The 18867-nt window shown below is 38.6% G+C and overlaps 1 protein-coding gene and 1 long non-coding RNA gene across 14 annotated transcripts in view; one reads left to right on the plus strand and one right to left on the minus strand.

Moving 5' to 3' along the window:
- CTNND2 (catenin delta 2) overlaps positions 1 to 18867 on the minus strand; it is a 645784-nt gene that overhangs the window by 410957 nt on the left and 215960 nt on the right. Inside the window, exon 1 of one of the 12 annotated variants that reach the window (XM_027681481.1) lies at positions 14880 to 15036. The exons of 10 other annotated variants lie outside the window; for them this stretch is intronic. The gene's annotated coding sequence lies outside the window, so the exon portion shown is untranslated. Of the gene's footprint in view, positions 1 to 14699; positions 15037 to 18867 lie in introns of those variants that run through there. One more of the 12 variants, XM_027681475.1, reaches the window with a different exon arrangement.
- LOC113966609 lies at positions 731 to 11916 on the plus strand. Of its 2 annotated transcripts, XR_003533898.1 has the most exons (3): positions 731 to 920; positions 7593 to 7700; positions 11714 to 11916. It is a non-coding gene; the product is annotated as an uncharacterized LOC113966609 (long non-coding RNA). The 2 variants fall into 2 exon arrangements; XR_003533897.1 differs by lacking the exons at positions 7593 to 7700; positions 11714 to 11916 and adding an exon at positions 2476 to 2693.

Raw genomic sequence — 18867 nt, forward strand, 5'->3', positions numbered from 1 at the left:
CAAAACTGTTGCTATGATCCAATTACAAAATAAGAGAGCTATAGGAATCATTACTTTGATTCAATCAGGGGAAAGAAAAAAGAGAGAAGAGAGAGTAAAAATAATGAATGAGTCAATTTGTTGCATTACTTCAATCAGGATATTTCATTGACAGTACTAAGGAAGTCATCTGAAATTCAAGTTTTTACTACAGCAAAACACAGCAATCAAAATTTTACCTATCCCTGTGGGATGAACACAGGAACCTTCTAGCAGTGTTGATAACCCAAATGGTTTTGTCCAAGACCTGTCTCATACAATCCACATCACTAAAGCCCACTAATCCCAAATGCAGAACAAGCAGGTAGGAGTTCCAGCTCCCTTTTCAGAAAAAAAAATGGTTCATGATGTCACAGTATAGAAAAGAAAAGGTAAAGTAAATAAAAACAAGCCACGCATGCTGAATTTTAAACCTAGTGTTTTAAGTGAATTTAATGGCAGAGAGGGGATTAAAATTCATTTCCAGCCATGGTTTCTGAGCTGTGCTTTAGAGCCATAGCTATACTTCCCCTGCCCCCCACCTTAAATCTGACATCTCTTCCCGCAGTGGGAACTTGGACTGGGTAAAATGAGGGCTCTCTCCTCCCCACACCTGGCAGCAGCTGAATGCTACACACATTTGCTCTTCTGTGACTCCAGGCACCGTTTCCATGGCAGCACTAGGAAAACCATTCCAAACTGGTCAGGGAAGGATGCAATGAGAATCACCCCTCCAGCAAAGCTCCCTCTCACCTCCCTGGACAAGACACTGATCACACAGCCTGGGAGCAACTGAGGGTACAGGCAGCACCATGCAGTGTGGAAACCTCCCTTTGTGTCTGACAGGAGTAGCTGTGGTTCAAGCCCATGTGATACAGTGGATCAAGTGCCCAGTTGTGCTGGTAAGTGCGAGAAGATCTGTGATGGCCAGCAAATGCTTGGCTCTCCTCCCCTCCAAGAGTACATTGCCTGTGACTCTGGCTCTTCCCTGGTAAGGGGAAGTAGAGGTGTATACTTGCCATGAACTGAGCCAGCACAAGGGGACCTTGTTACTACTTCACATATCAGAAAGACCAAACCCATGGTACCAAATTTTAACTGTATTTTTCAGCATATTAGAACTCTGTATGTGTTGGGGTTATTTTGTCAAAGCCATATGATTTGCATGGCCAAATATCTCAAAGACAGAAATGACACACGATGTGACACTTCTGAATGATCTTCACTAGCCTGACGTAATCTGGAATTGCAATCTATGACTGCATAATGTAACAAAGATGCAAAATTACTCTGTCTGCTTCCAATCCCCAACCTGCTCACAAACCAGGATGCAATGCATCAGCACTAGATATAGGCCCTAACCATGCATGGCAGGCATCTTTACAGGATCACAGAAGGGTGGAGGTTGGCAGGGGCCTCTGGAGGTCACCTTGTCCAGCTTATGCAGGGACACCCTGAGCCAGTTGTACAGGGCCATAATATCCAGGCAGCTTTTAAATATCTCTAAGAAAGAAGACTCTACAACCTCTCTGGGTAACCTGTGCCACTGTTCGGTCACTCTCACATTAATAATGCATTTCCTGATGTTCGTAAAGCACTTCCTGTGTTTCAGTTTGTGTCCATTGCCTCTGGTCCTGTCCCCGGGCACCACTGAAAAGAATCTGACTCCCTCTTTACACCCTCCATTCAGGTGTTTGCACATATTGATGAGTTCCACCCAGAGCCCTCTTTTCTCCAGGTTGAACAGTCTCAGCCTTTCCTCATAGGACAGATGCTCCTGTCCCTTCATCATCTTAGTGGCCCTTTGCTGGATACCCTCCAATAAGTCCATATCTGTCATGATTTAAGAAGCCCAGAACTGGACCCCGTGCTCTAGATGTGAGTAGAGGTGCTGAGTAGAGGTGAATGATCACCTACTTTGACCTGATGGCAACACTCCTCCTAAGGCAGCCAAGGACACTGCTTTCCTTCTTTGCCAAGAGGGCACATTTCTGGCTCATATTCAACCTGGTGTCCACTAGGACTTCACAGGGCCTTTTTGGCAAAGCTGCTTGCCAGCTGAGTGGCTCCCAGCATGTTCTGGTGCATGGAGTTAAGGGGCATACTCCTGTCTGAAACTATCATTATCAAGGTTACTGAGGCAAACACGTCACCCTAGAAGCAGAATAATTTGACCAGACAGTTCTCATGCACACAGTACTAGGTAACTTTCTGTGCCATTAAAATTACTCTCCCCCCCAGAATGCCTCTGCAGTAAAAGAGATATTTTCTAGGAGTTTTCTCATTCTGACTATTGTGAGAGGTGTACCTTCTTCCTTGTGAGCCTGAGGGCTAGGAATGGATAGGATGTTCAATTATTTCAAAAGTTATATGGGAGAATATTATTTTATTTTTTTAATTGATCATAGATGGTCCATCTTGTCCTATCTTGCAAAGTTCATCCCTCTCTGTTCGCAGATTTTCAATAATAGCCTGCCCCATGCAAAACACTAACGTTCTCTACTCTACCTGAGAACTTACACTGGATATAGTCCTGCAAAGCCTCTTTGCTGAATAAGCCCGGCTCCTTTGATTCAGACCCTTTCGAGGAGAGTCTAAGCAGACTGGAATACACAAGTACCAGAAACATTTGTAATGCTAAACCGTAAGAAGAGAAGAAAAGCTACTTAATTTTCTGGGCCTGTTCTGTTGTCTATTCCTTGTGTATTTTACATTATCCAATTATGTGACAAGCAAAATATGACATCAAACTGATTATTTAGTAAGCGCTGGAAATTTATAGAGCAATTTCCTCTTTGGCTTAAAAAGAAAGAGTACATATTAAGTGTACAAAAGTCAGGATTTTAAGCCAAATTTCACCTCTACTGAAGCTTTCTTATTATTGTGTTACTTTCCCATTCCTAAAGCTTGATTTCTATTTGGTAAAGACTGATTTTTCTTATTACAGGCTGGCAAAGTGTATATCCTTTCCAAAGGCAAAGTCAGTGGAATTAGAATGAAAGAAATAATTTAATGGGATGTACTCACTGTAGTCACTCTATTTCATTTCCTCAAACAAGAGACTTCATTGACCAAGACAGACATTTCTCTGGCTCATGTCCATTGCAGAGCAAAGTCAGAAAGAGAGAGACAGAGGGAAAGAAATACAGCATTGCTTCCCTTGAATAAACTCATGAAAAGTGGGCAGAGACCTTGCAACAATGTTTGGGATGTCTCTGACAGCATCATCAGAATATAAAGTGTCTCCAACCATTTTCCACATCTTTTTTTTGGAAGAGCAAACCTCTCCAACAGTGTAATACCACTTAGAGAGAAGGATTTTGAAAATTTAACCCTTATAAATCAGTTCCCTTCCCTTTAAGCAGCTTCGCAAACACATTGCAAACAGTTCCTACCTTTTGTTCTTCCACCTCGTGTTTGACACAAGAGAGGCTTGGGAAGCCCTTTTAGTTTCAGTACTTGCATAAGGTACAGTCTCTACAGCCAACCCTAATTGTTTTATGAAGTTTGACAACTTGATTATTGTCAAGACTGGACAGAGGGGACCATAACCTCCTGGAGATATGCTGAAGTCGATACCATTTTTTTTTTTGGTAGAATTTTACTTTCCTAAATTTAAAGAGCACATCTCTCAATCCAGTGACAGAGGTTTTGTACCTGTTAGCAAATTTTATGAACACCACTGCTTTGGGTATGTTTGGTACCAGGCTTACCTATCACTTTTCCAGGAAGACAGGATGACAAGTATCCCCACAGACACTGAGTACACATGGATCTGGGTACAGGACTTCACATAAATAACTTGTAACCATGTTTTCCCTACAAAAATACTCTATACTTAGAATCTCACTAAAATGGAGACTACAAAATTACTTACAGTGAAACAAGCTTAAGCTTGAGAAGCAGTCATGTGAAAAATAACTCTGAAATTAATGGTTAGCTCAAGAACTATGTGACCTAAATTATAATTTCAAATATTTCTAAATGAGAAAGCTTTGGATAATTCATACACCATGGCATTGTAACAACTGAAAATGCAAACTTTCTAATGATGACTGTATGCAAATGATCTAATTACAAACATCAACACAAAATGCCTTGTTGAAAAACAGGGGGAAACATTTTGAGCAGCTTAGGAAGAAGAAAAAATTATGCTTTGAAAATATTACTATGTCTATGGAATAATGAGGCCTCATAATAAATGCTGGATCTTATTTACTAAATTTTTATTGTTTGATTCAGATTTTAATTTCATGCTGCATTAAATGAATAGCAAATAAACCCCCTTTTCTTTAAATGCTCACATCATCTTCAAAATTATAGTTTGATACATTTTTGAATTAATCTTACAAAGCACTGAATTTAAATTTGTAAGCTGTGATGATCTAGAATTTTAAGGAGTTCTAGCAATGGGAATGCAAAGAGACTGGAGCAGACAACAGACAGAATGCTCTACTGGTGACAACAGGATGTCCTGATTACAGGATAGCTGGATATACCACCATTTTCACTTATACATAAATGGATTCAAAGAACAATGATTCATAACTTAACAATCGGACTAAATATTTTTAATAGTTATTGATATATTTTAATATTCCATATATCAAGTTTAGTCGATGTTCTATTTCAGCAATTTCAGGATTAAATAAACTTCTGGCACAATAGAAAACAAAACCCAAAAAGTAAGAATTATTCAGTTAGATAAACCTAGAGGGTCTTTTTTTTCTAAGGGTGAAATTTGAGAAGTGTGTAATTTATCTTCTTTCTGTCTGTGAAGGTCTGAAGTATCCAGACTCACCGCAAAAATACCCTGCTGTATGTCAAAGCCATAAAGCAATTCATCCCACTGCAGCCAAACCTAACACTTCAATACTTTCGGAAAGAAAGATTAAAAAAAGAAAAGAAAAAGGAAAGAAAAAAACCCTGCAGCTAAGACTGCAAAAAGACTGCAACAGGTGAACTATTTTGCAAGATTAGCAGCTGCCATAAAATCCTTCTCTGTAAGAGAGAAACCCACAACGTGACAGTAGATAAACTCCATTACAGTGAATTTAAGTACCTGTAACCATGTAGACAGAATAAGCCAACCATCTGCCCATGTGTTTTTCTATACTTTGTTGATGTTACTATCATCTGGACACATTATCCACATATCCCCTGAAACCATGTATTGCAATTTCCATCAACTGGTATTACACCTGCTGAAGAGGGCAGAACTGATCGACTACAGATTCTACTGCTGTTGAGCTCAGCCAACAAGCTGTTCATGAATCCTGCTCATGTTTTGGTAAATTGAGCCACCCTGATTTTTTTTTAAACTGATTTTCTTTAAAAATCACTTTTCAAACTAATTAAAGAAAAAATTAATTTTTTTCACAGTTAGACTGTGCTTTATTGGTCTGTGTTTCAAGACTTCAAGTAAGATCAGCATTGAACATGAACATTATTTCCATTATATATTAAAAAAAAAATATTACGTCATGACAAAAAGGTGTCCTGAAGCAATAAGGACAGTACTACCAAACAGTAATGACTGGGCTCCCATCCCAAGAAACACTGGAGATCAATCCCTTTACAATGTTTGTATTTCATTTTCTCCAAATTCCCTTCCAAGATATATTGATCTTTAGATGGAAGAGTGTGGGTTTTTTTTAATAAACCTACTCTGTCATTCAGAAAAGTCAATCAGAAAATGCAAAGTACCAATACTGACTGTCTCAAATCTGCATCTGATTTCTCCCCACAGATAATCAAATCGCTAATTTTTCTTTTAAAGTATTCCAAGAACATTAAAAATAAAAGTTTAAAGGAAGGAAAGAGAGGAATCTGTACAAGTAAGTTGTATAAGAGCTTGGAGAATGTACCAAATAGGAATTTCACTGTTTTTATGGATAGCTGTTTTTCAAGAGCCAGTATTAATTAAAGCTTAGGTTCTGTCTCTTTCCTGTCTTAAAAAAGTACAGATAGGGCCAGGAGGCCCTGGCACGATAACAGGTTTAACTATAAAGCCTTTCAGAGTTTGTCCAAATAGATATTCAGAGTCTATCTGGAGGTCACAGCTAACCAGGCAGTTTCTTTGTCTGCTCTATCCTGCAGCCATGCCAGAGCCATCCCTATTGATTGACTTACTAACAGAAGGAATTTAATTCCAGAGACCAGTGTCTGAACACCTTGCCTTTACATTTATCCAAGATCATTTCCATTTTAAGGCATTATAATACAGTTACTAAAGAACTAAAAATAAGAATAGGAAACAGTTAAGATTATTGCTGTCAGCCTTTCTGAGTTGAAGCCATGCAGTAGCCCTGTGACTTCTGAACACACAGAAGGAAACAGGGCACAGACATACTGACAGCGAAATAATGTCATAGATTTTCAGTGTGCAAAACAATGACTGATAGCAGGCCACTAACTAATAGTAGGATTCAATAATAGCTGAAATTTTAAAATAAACAATCAACTAAATCACATTTTGTTTGGAAAAAGCTTGTAAACCAGAAATATGCAAACCCCACTTTAATCTTCATGCTTATACAGAAAATAAAGCCTTACTCAGGTGGATGCAGGTGCTATTTGTGAATGCATTCCTGTTTAGGAGTTAACGAGTCTTCTTACATCTAACGGTGCATATACCCAAACTGCTTGAGAACAAATGCAAAAATTCATACAGCATGCTCTTCAGCATGCCCTCTGGTACCCTTAATACACTTTTACTGACTTATACATGGTATGCTGGAGGCAGCCAGTCAGCACTCCAAGTATCTAGCCTGTGAGGGAATCTCACCTGGCTCCCAGAAACACTGGCTGCTTAACAGACCAACCAAATTTGCCAAGTTGCTTCTGGATTTTATTTTCTAGAAAAGCACAGAAGTGCAAACTCAAGTCAGGGATGTCAAGATCTTTTAGGTCACAGGCTGCAAACTTACTAACCTGGTACCTGAACATCTGGGTAGTAACAGAAATGGCCTCAAGTTGCACTGTAAACTAACCACTGTCCTCCTCCACTTGCGAGCACTTGCAAGTGATGGGTGGTGGCTTTGTAACTTGGTTCCATATGGGAGCAAGGGCTTAAAGTCAAAAGTATGTAGAATTTTGCTACTACTTAAAACAGTAAGCATCTTATCCTACAAAACACTACCACTTCTGTCTTCATGTGTGCACAGGCAGGAACATGAATGACAAAGGAGCCACAGCCAAAGTTATTCCCCCTGTTTTTCCTCAAACATCACCAAGCATGTTCGCAAGGCTGAGATGCCTTGTATCTTTCTAGATGGAAAGGATATAAATATAAATTCATATACTTAGTAGACTATTGGTGTTTCCATATCAGTTCAGGTAACATTTTCTGCAAACAAACACAATTTACAAAAGCACAATTCACATGTGCTCTGAAGCAATGCTATTGTGTCTGTATGCAAGTCATCACTGACACATGAGTAAACTGACAAAATTTTAGAAAAAAATCCTGTTATGATAAACTAAAGAGCCTAAAGATACATGTTTCAGGAAGGTGTTATCACAAGAGCTTATCCATGAAAGGAGATCCTGTAACTTTTAAGGAATGTTTTCAGGTAATCCTGCAAAGAGTGTACTGCCACAGTCCACAGGAAAAAGATGAACTTTCCCCACTCCATTCCAGTGGAACCCATGACTGAGATGCATACAAGCATATTGCAAAGGTACTTTGCATTCAACATGTGATGGATCTACAGCTACCAAGCTGCCAAGTTCTGGACTACTGCATCAATTGAATCAATGAAAATGTGTCTGATTTAGAGCAAGTTCTCAGTGTACCAAAAGTTAAAATATAAGCCAGACAGCTCCTACGATATTAGAAACAACTTATTTATGATGTGCTGCACAAGTTCATTATGATAATACTAATTAAAAAACATACTTTAAACTACTATTAAACACAGTGAAAATAACACAGATTGTCAGAGTAAAAGGTACTGTTATTTTCACAGTTTGTTAGGTATTATGTTGCGTGAAACGTCACTCTTTAAAGAGAGGCAACCTGTGTAAGGAGCAGTGGAAGAGTATATAGATGCGTATTCTAGATAAAGTTTCTATTTAAAATACAGAGCTAATTTTGACATGGCTAATTTTAATATTATTGTTTATGTAATTCTGCACTCTATGTATATATGCATGGCCTTTTAAACAACTGCAGAAGCTTATTTAAGAGGGGCAATGGCACTTGAAAAACCCACTCACAGGTACCCTTAAAAAATAGCTAACTTCTTTTTGTGGTAAATATTTATTAGAAACAAAGTACATAGGGTACCTAGAGTAATTGCAAAATTACAGTTCAAAAGCTAACAAAGTAGTAGTTATTTCGTCTATGAAACAAAATTCGAGAAAGTTGTAAAAAAACCCAACAAAACAAAACAAAAAACTCCCCACAAAACAAAACCAAACTATGAATTGCCAGTGCATCAGGATAGCAGTAATGGAAGACTGGAGATACATCCTGACCTCCTCTAAAAATGGACTCAAGACATAGCCTAACTCCTATGGCAAAAATTAATAAGAAATCTATATACTCCATTATGTTATTGCTGAAGTAAAATTTCCCACCTCTGTAACTACAATTTCAATACATTTAATATTTTTGGTACCGAATACACAGTCTCTATTACAGAAGCTCTATTATTTCTGATGAAAATTACAAATCATTGCTGGATCAGAGCATGTAGGCTTAAAGGGAAGTGAAGCATAAAAAAAATTATAAGGAAAGAAATATGATTAATGCAGGGGTTACTCAATACTCTTATGTAGTATTAATCTTGTATGAAAACAATTATATTAAACCAAAACTGCTCTAAATTCTTTTCTATATGTTTGTTCAATTAATAGATTAGGGAATGCAAGCTATTAATCAGATCCTAGCACAAGAGTATCACTCACTGGGAATGACTTGGTAAAAATTAAACCAAAAATATTTCAGTGTATGAAGCTTTATGAATGTCAAGCACATGCCTTTCCATGTTTTCCTTATGACTGTTTAGAGGGGAATAAATATAGTGAGGATGCTGTAAAATTATTTAGTAAAGTTCAAAGGCTTTTGCAGTTTATATATGATTTCCCCCCCTCTTTTAATCGCATCCTTCTGAGTGAATGATTTCAAATATAATTTATGTAGATAGATCTAGTGATGTTTCACCTCCTTCACAGGATATGCCAGTATGTGGTGTAGTTTACTATATCTGAAGTTACTTAAAGCAGTAATGTAACAGTTTCAGCAAAAGCACAACAAAACCTATGAATCCTACCAGCTCAGGCAAGTCTCTTCCACAGCTTCAAGGATACCATAAAGCAACCCACCACAGACTTACTGCCTGCTAAATCAGCCAAGGTCCACAAATTTCAGCAGATCCTGATACCTCATTTTAAACCATCTGAGAGCTTCTTCCGGCTTTTACTGAATATCATCGATTTCATTAGAAAAAAAAAAGAAGAAAATACTAGAGACAAATCACTAAAAATACTTCCTCTGACTCAGCAGCCACAAACTTCCCTCCCTAATGGTACTGAACTTCACATGAGAACTGAGGACCAGCTCTTTCCTTGTCTAATGGCAGGGACTGGGCTGACAGTAGCTTTTTTGAAGGACTATACCCATGTGAGTATCAGTTAGGTGGGAAATTATTGAAAAAGAGTCATAGCCCAGCAGTTTAGGGCTGTGCACAGATAATGGCTTTGAATGATGAAGAAAGACAGACAATGAAAAACAACTAGGCCACTGCGCAGAAAGAGGGAGAAAAGGAGCATAGACAAAGCACAAAGATGACAACCCACTCCTCATCGAAAGCTGACATGGGGCCATTTCAATGCTTGACTCTCAATTTGAAATCTGGCTATTCAATGTTTATCACATAAAAAGACAATTGAGAGAGTCAGTTGTAGAGCCAAAAGAAATCTAACCTGAAATCAGGGCAAGACAAATATGTAGCCTTGTAACCCTGGGGAAAAAAAAAAAAATTGCAAAACTGTTTCTTGTGCTATGGGGGTGTTTGTTTAAAATCTCTGCTATCAGATCTTTCTATTTTAATTATTTTAATTATTTGTATTTATTTATTGACAATTAACCATGTCTTGCAGAAGAAGAATTTTTTAGGTTTTCTATGTTAGTGTCTAGCAACAGGTGACTTCTCTATGGCTTAAAGGTCAGCTTGTGAGAACTAACAGCTTCAACAGTCTAAAAGATAAAAGCATGATTAGAAGGTTCATGCTAGACCAGGCCCAGTGATAAAATACTGGCCTTTCTAAAGATAAGCCATTAAATTAACAGGAAAAAAACTACAAGTGTGTAATATCACAACTTTTATATTGTTGTCTACATTTTAGTCAACAGCACCCCTCTGAGAGTATCGATGTTGGAGTAATCTTAATCTTCTATGCAAGAGAACTTGTATCAGGTTTTGACATGTCCCTTTTGCATATTCATAAACTCTGTCACTTGAAAAAGCTGAAAGAGTTGGAAACACAGAAAAGCAAACTCAGTACTGGACTGAGCCAGCTCAGGCAAGGAATCAAAATACAACTGCCTGTTACTGTTGAAATAAAGTTACCAATAAATTCACAGAAAAAAAAAAAGAAACAAAGGAGTGAAAAGTCAAGCAGCAGAGGCTAACTCAACCATATTAAACTTTGGATTTACTACTCATTCCAAATGTGCAGTGGCTTCACAAAATAGAAATAAGGAACTGCACAACCAAGGCTGTAACAGAGATGCTGTTACTTACTACACAGTCTGCTGGGCCATCCAGCAGGCTAGACAAGCAACCTGCCCTTTTCCTACCACGGTAGCCAACATCATCTTTGAGTCACTGTTCATGCAAATGCAACAAGGAATGCGTATATGTTCCAGTTAAAATAGCCCTGAGCATATACCAGAACAAGAGGTTGTACTAGAAAGTAAAGGCATCTTCTGCCCTCAGTTTCCAAATTGACTGTTTGGTACCATTTCAGATGTAGATATCCTTATACAATACTTGTACAATGCTAAGAGAACGGCAATAACCACTATTAATTTTTGTATTATACAATCAAAATATCTTAACATATGGTGCACACACCTGCTCAATGGTAATATTATTTAGGCAACTCAAGGTTTCCTAAAAAAAAAAAAAATTACCAGTGTTCATCACTACCAGGAAATTTGAAGCCAGAACAAGAAAAAAAAAAACGTATTGACATCTGACTGCCTGCTGATCACCAAATGATTTAATGTAATTGCTCAACAGTTCAAAAAGATGGTATTTCTCTGCCTGTAGTTTTAGAAGTAACTGTCAATAAACATTTATTGCAATCTCAGTAGACTTTTGCAGCCCTTCCTAGCATAGAAGGGAGTTGGGTCCCAACTTTTTGCTTCCCTGACAACTTCTAAAGCTGTGAAAGTTATTTGGCTCCAACACGTTTCATTCCCATGAGAATAAAACTTTTAGAACTAGTCTTAACAGGAATTACATACAACTGTGATAATACCCTGGCATCTTCAATGTATAGGTGTTTTTCTTATTGACTCCCAGGTTCTATTTGCTCCACTGAACTGTGATAAAATCAAGGACTTCTGCTGAATAACTTGGCCATGAACACTATCATTAGAAAATGTTAAACACAGAGTGTATTAAGTAGAGCCTTACTTCGACTGACACGCAGTTGTGTTTCCAAATGCTTTTTCTTCCAGATCCTTAAAACTGCACATTCTTGTAACGCTCAAGACTGACAGAGATGTGTTGCATGTGTTCACAGTTGGGAGGACAAAGTTCTTGCTTTAATTTTCATGTTAGCTTTTCAAAAGGAAATTACTGGAATGAGCATTCTGAGAATGCCATACAAAGGCCATGATCTCTGGCAGAAACTATTCATAATAGGATGAATCCCCTGCTAAGGGTCTTCTGAAAGTATCTATTTGTATCTCAAAAATAAATATTTTTAATTTGTCATTAAAATTTCTACAACATCATTATCTCCTAAAATAAATAAAGAAAGAAACCTCCCCCTCAAGCAATAACCTCTTCCATATACAGATGTAAATGTAGGAATAGTAGCTTCTATCAAATGTATTACATACTCTGTCATCTGAATGACCTGTCCAGTGTAAGCATTTTAAATCTAGTGCATGCTGTTATATCAAGGCTTTCCATTTTCTGTTACCCTTGCCTCTCTTTGTACTTTAAAGCAAGTCCCTAACTATTCAAAACAGAGATATATGTACAGTTCATATACATATGTATTTGCACACATGCACATACACAAATGCAGCACATTAGTATCATGGACCAATGTATGGAAGGCTACTCAAAATGTGAAGAGAGCATCTACTTGAAGTAAGTATCATTCTACAATAAAATGTGTCAGGAACTTCTACTTTAGTAGGTTATTAGGATGAATTTTTACCAATGACAGAAAGCTGGTTTATCACATCTCGCTGTCACTGACGTTAGGATTCATCAACTAGAAGACTAGACATGGGGTTTTTTTCAGAAAAAGAAGAAAAAATAAATTATACCTTCTGCTTACAAATATTTTAATGAAGAAATGCCTAATCTACTGAACATTACTAGTTGCTATATAAACAACGCTTACCTGTATAATAAAATCACTGAAGTAATTCCAACTTTGCCTTGAACTTCAAAACGCAAGATGTACACATATGGTTGAATTAGCTCAGTTACTCAGAAATCAGTAGAGTAATACCAAAGATAGATTTGGCCCATTATCTATCTGCACAGCACAAATGAATAATGCAAATGTGTATGCAAAGGACCATGAAATATCTCAGCTTAGCAGTGCATTTAAAATGTATCACTAACTTTCAGCTTCTTGAAATATTTATCAACCGCAGGAGGTTCCACTGAGAGCATACTCTATTAGAGATTTCACTGAATTTTTATTTTTACACCTGGCTCAGAGGAGTTTAGAAAAGGAGACTGGAATTAACTGCTGAAACAACTTCAGGTACTGCTCTGACACCACAGGCTTTCCAAGCACTTCATGAAGGTTTCTGAGTCACTTTAATGTTCTTCCCAAAGCCAAGACCAACTGGGGTCTGTATGGAGCACATCTTAGAGGGGAGAGGAGGAAGGTAACAAGTTTCTGGACACAACTTCAGAAGCCACTAAAATTAAATTGTCTGCAATTAACAAGCTACTGAAAGAATTCACAGTAACAAGCATGCTTTAAGACACCACAGTCAACTCAGTACCACATAAGAAGTAAAACTGTCTTACTAAAATCAGTCTAATGGTACAAACTAGTTTGTGGCGGCTAGTTGAATCAAGTATGAACAAGCTTGGATCAATCGCGCACAACATTTAAACCACTGACCACTAGTCAAACAGTGAATTAGTTTTACTAAATTTTTTTGAAATAAAATTCGATCTTGAAGTAATTACACTAGTTGTATTGGTCTATTAAAAGTTGGAACATCTGAAGAAAGATTTTTTCAACAACCAATATTCTAGATTATAAAACAACCACGCAAAAACAAAACACAAAAAGCCCCAGCATTTAGCTTAGCATTGAGCAGTTAAAACAGTTTGATCTAGAAAATCTTTTATTTCCTACTTTAACTGATAAAAACTAACTACGTCAGAAAAAAATTCCATCAAAGTCATATGTTTTATTCATTACGGACTTTGGGAGGGTACATGCTTATTCCTTTACTCTTCCAAATGCAGTCACCTAGTAAACAGCATTAATCCACAGTAGCACATTCCTGCAGTGTCTTGAGTCAGGAATAATGTATAAAAACAACCTGTTCTAAAAACTTTTTGTGGGTAGGAAGTACTAGACATAGGGGGCATGGTTTGTTTTTACATTTTACATATTTCATTTAATTCAGCCAAAAATCAAACTAGTAAATAAACTGCTACCTTAACAAGTATACACATGCATGTTAGAAAAGGCTTTTGGGACATTTTCCACACAACTGACTTCCACATGAAATTAATTTATTTAATCCCTTAAACAGTCAGTCACATTTCCCTGGGCCTTGGGCAGCACCAGATGAAACAGGTCATAACCATGCATTATTTTTACTATCTGTAATGAATTTCAAATTAGCTGAGCCATCTAAAAAATCTACCTGAAAAGCTCAGCAAAGTCTTTGAAGGTTAAATATTATTATAAAGGATGCAAATCCCCTTCTCACCTATCTAAGACCATAATCTGAAAAAAGAGATACCACTACAGTTGAGTATGTAGCATTTATTTACTGGATTTTCTAGTATTTTCTAGGATGAAAGCACAAAGCAACGGGTCTGTAAGCTCAGAAGCATGCACCTACAGAAATACATTTTTGCACAAGAAAGATTAGCCTGTTGAAATATTTTATCTCTGTGGAACTACTGATTTTCTTAAATCTTTGCTGTAGACGGGTTGAAACAAGAAATAACCGCGGCCAAATCAAGTGTTGGTGAATAAGGACATGAGGCATTTTGGGGAAACAAGACACTAAAGAGTAACACTTACTTTCTTGCCTTTAACGAGAACTCTAAAATGTAGCCAATTATGCTACCTATTTGCTCCTAGGTAATCAGATTTAAACCATTTTGAAGTCCAAAAACATTCCTAAGCCATTCGCAAGTGACTTTTAAAAACAAGTTACAAAACTTTCCGCGAAGCCTAGCATTTCACCTCAAACAAGCGATCCATCTTTAACGCTTTACCTTTTGTCGCCCACTTGTAAATTAATCTCTTGAATCACTTCAGCTGCGCCCTGGAAAGTCTCCTCGCCGTCGGGCCGAGTTTCCCTCCTCTCCGGAGCGGCAGCTCAAGCAGCTCTACTCTTTTTTTTTTATTACTTTTATTTTTTTTTTCTTTCTTTCCTCTCTCCTTTCACCACTTACAAAGAGAAACTTGAAAAAGAAACCAGTCGGCGGCCTGAACGAGCGGGCGGACCACAACAGGAGCAGCGGCGACAGCGACAACAAAACCCAGCCGCGGCTGCCGAGCGCTGTTTCGCGGGATGGAGATGGAGGGCGGCCCGGCCCGGGCAGCAGCAGCTGCCGCTGGCCCAGCGGGGCAGTGGGGCGGGCGGGCCGGGGGAGGTGGCTCCGCCGGGCACAAAGGGCTCCATGGCAACGCCGGCCGAGCCCCCCGCGCCCTCCTTCCTTCAGGCAGCGCCTCGTCACCGCCGGACCCGCCCACGCCGACCCCCCGCGCCAGCGATCGCGACAGGGTATCGTGGAAACAGCCCTCGGCGACTAGGGGCTGGGGGCCGGGCCGAGGCTGTAGCTCCCAGCCCTGCTTCTGGCACAGCCACGCGTTTTCAGCATTTTTTTTTTCCACCAGAGTGCAGATAAGTCTCCACGCATATGTATATCCATTTAGCTTTTTTAATTGAGAGGAGAAGTCGATAAGCTACTAATTGAACAAATTAGAGGGCTGGGCAATCACCAGTCGTATTAAGTTTAACAAGGGAAAGTGCCGGATTCTACACCTGGGACGGGGCTACCCCGGCTGTTCATACACAGTGGTAAATGAGATGCTGGAAAGCAGTGCCATGGAAAGGGACCTGGGACACCTGGTCGATGGCAAGTTGAACATGAGTCAGCAGTGCCCTGGCAGCTAGGAGGGCCAACCCTGTCCGGGGAGGCATATGGCAAAGCATCGACAGCCAGTCGAGGGAGGGGATTGTCCCACTCTGCTCTGCACTGGGGCGGCCTCACCTGGAATATTGTGTGCAGTTTTGGGCATTGCAATATAAGAAAGATATTAAGCTGTTAGAGAGTGTCCAAGGGAGGGCAATAAAGATGGTGAAGGGCCTTGAGGGGAAGCTGTATGAGAAGCAGCTGAGGTCACTTTGTCTGTTCAGCCTGGAGAAGAGGAGACTAAGGGGAGACCTCATCATAGTCTACGACTTCTTGTGAGAGGAAGTGTTGGGGCAGGCACTGATCTCTTCTCTGTGGTGACCAGTGACAGGACCCAAGGTAATGGCATGAAGCTGTTTCATGGAAGGTTTAGGTTTTAGGTTTAGGGAAAGGTTCTTCAGCCAGAGGGTGGTTGGGCACTGAAACAGATCCCCAGGGAAGTGGTCACAGCACTGACAGAGTTCAAGAAGCATTTGAACAACACTCTCAGGCACATGCTGTGATTCTTGGGGTGATCCTGTGCAGGGCCAAGAGTTGGACTTGACGTCCTTGTGGGTCCTTTCCAACCCAGGATATTCTACGATTCTATGAATCTCAGCATAGCATAACTTCACACTGAAATAATTAAACCCCACATTCTTTAGCTCATCAGTCTCTTAGAATACAATACATTGTATTTTGGGACATAGGTTTTTTTTAATTTTTCTTTTAAGCTGCTTCTTTGCTGTATGACCTGAAGCTATCAAACTTTCAAATACACAGTCATCTAGAAATTAAACTTACTTACACTCTAATTTTTAGAAGTGCGTACAGCAATAACTGTCAAGGTTCCAAGCTAAGGGATAAGTGCTTTGGCCCAGCCTCCAGCAGGGACAATTCCAAGGCTCCAAAGCACATTGCAAGAAAACAAGACTTCGTGTGCACCCTGAAGTCTAAGAGCTCTCAGGTCAAGGGTCAAGACACCAAAGTTGGAAATGAAGCTCAACCAATGTTCATGACAAATTCCTATGACCCCATGCCAGACCTCCATAGTTGTAATTATGCTCATAAAAGATTAGTATCATTCTTCAGTGTGGTGCAAATTATTCAATTATTCTGCTGAAGTCAAAAAGACTTAACTTGCTCTTGAGAACTTCTTGCTAAACTGCCTTATTCATTCCATGCATTTCTTTTAGTCAACACCTGTGTGATGTGAACAATGATGTAAAACAGTTGTTCAGTTATGTTGTATACAAAGATCCTGTCAGGCAACATAGCCTTCCATTTCACATAAATATTAATCTTCATATTCAAATACTTATGTGAATAAACTGTCACTTTAGACCCTAAAATGAGCCCTTCCCAAGGTTTTTAATGAAACAAAATGCAATTATTATACCCATTTTAATTTTTAAAAATATCATGGAATACAGCCTTCATTATTTGCTACCAATGTTTAGGTAAAAGGCTGCAGGACTGGACGAGAGGTTTGCCTTTTAGCCTTTTCTTTAAAATTCCATATTCAATCCAGATCTTAAAAAACCAGCTCCTTTCTACTTACAAAGAGCCATCCCCTTCTCTGAACTACAATGACACATACTTAACACACCCTATCATTAATATTTACCACTACTGATTGGAGTCATAAAATTGCAGTGCACATTTCAGTAGTCTTCTCTCAAAATGTCACAATGAAGCTGAGGTCACTTTCACTTGATTTGATAGGACACAGCACATCCATTGAGGAAGGAAGAGTGGCATTTCAGGATATCAAGGAATTAAAAAAAATTGCTGAATTGGCTCCAAACAATCTTTCCCAGGTTTATATGCACTCCTAGGGGCAGACATAGGTATAGGTGTTGCCCTCAGCTTCCTCTCAAAAGGGAAAAGAGGGAAGAAACAGATAGTACTGACGCAGGTTCAGAGGTTTAGCATTAGAAACTTCTTTTAAACACCTGCCGAGGCCAACGAAATAAAAATAGTAATAACAACAACAACAACAATAATAATAAAGGACACAGTTGGCTACTTCTCCCAGAAATTTTGAAAGGGGAAAAGCCCCTTGTATTTCTAAAATTTCAAGGAGGTAAAATGTTGTTGGGAGCAATGGACAAGTCCTTTATTTTAGCTCCTGAATGGCAAACTTACCAGTTTCCTTGTAACTCTGCCAGCTTTAAGTGTCATTTAAGGAGAGCAATACAACAGTTTATTATGGTTCTCCAGTGCTGCTTAGTATGTAGAAAGATGACTGTTTATGATACATTAAAGGTCACAAATAAATGGCAATTTAATAAAAAAAAATTACACCACATGCAAGAATATCTCAAAAGGGTAGTTAATTACACAGCAGCCTGAGCATGTTCTTTTTCATTAAAATATTGTGAATGGCCATCCTGTTTCAATTTCAATGTGCTAATATGCATCACCATCTCAGGAAAGCTCCATTGAAAAAATAAGAAAACAGGTACTATAAAGTCATTGCATCTATTGCAGCAGTTCACAACACACAGGCCTATCAATACAATTCAAAGGGATTTCACTCTCATTGCCAAAATCAATGATTAGCATTAAAATGGATTGCCACGTACTCATGAAAGAGTTGTTTAACCGTTTGACATTTGTACAGATTGCTATCTTTATATAAAGGGATCCTGCTTCATAAAACTGATTGATGAAAGAAAACTACTTCCATTTCAAACCCATATACTGCTATTGTCAGGAGAATACATACTTTTTCTGAATCACAGAAATTCCTACACACTTGAAATTGATCAAATCCTGTTGAGGTTTGACTCGTACATGGCTGAAGCCATGCAAACTTTGAGAGTTTGGACAGGGAGAAGAAGAAAGAAATCCTGTAACATATTCCTGTAATACTGGAACAAAAGGAGAACTACCTTTACATTGGAATGCTGAGAAAGGACATCAGGTGCATGATTTTTCTTTTGCTCATGCAGCACATGAATTGTTATCTTTGAACCATAATTCAGTGTTTTTATGCTAACGTAAACTTTAATCTACACAAATGTACATTCCTATCCTTTTCATGTTAGTTCTTCAAGAATCATTTAAAACATCTTCAAATGTCAAGAGTGTAGCGACGAGGTGGATTCTTTGTAATTTTAATGAAAACCATCAATACTCATATCTATGTTTTCAGAAGACATCAATCTGTAAACATTTCAAGGTAGTTGTAATAAGGGCAGAGTTTAGGGCTAGATTGTGTTATCCTTAATATGTCTAGTGAGCCAACAGGACTCATGCA

This window comes from Neopelma chrysocephalum, unplaced genomic scaffold (assembly GCF_003984885.1).
Source record: "Neopelma chrysocephalum unplaced genomic scaffold, ASM398488v2 Primary Assembly neopelma1_22b, whole genome shotgun sequence".
In the NCBI taxonomy this organism is placed as follows: Eukaryota; Metazoa; Chordata; class Aves; order Passeriformes; family Pipridae; genus Neopelma; species Neopelma chrysocephalum.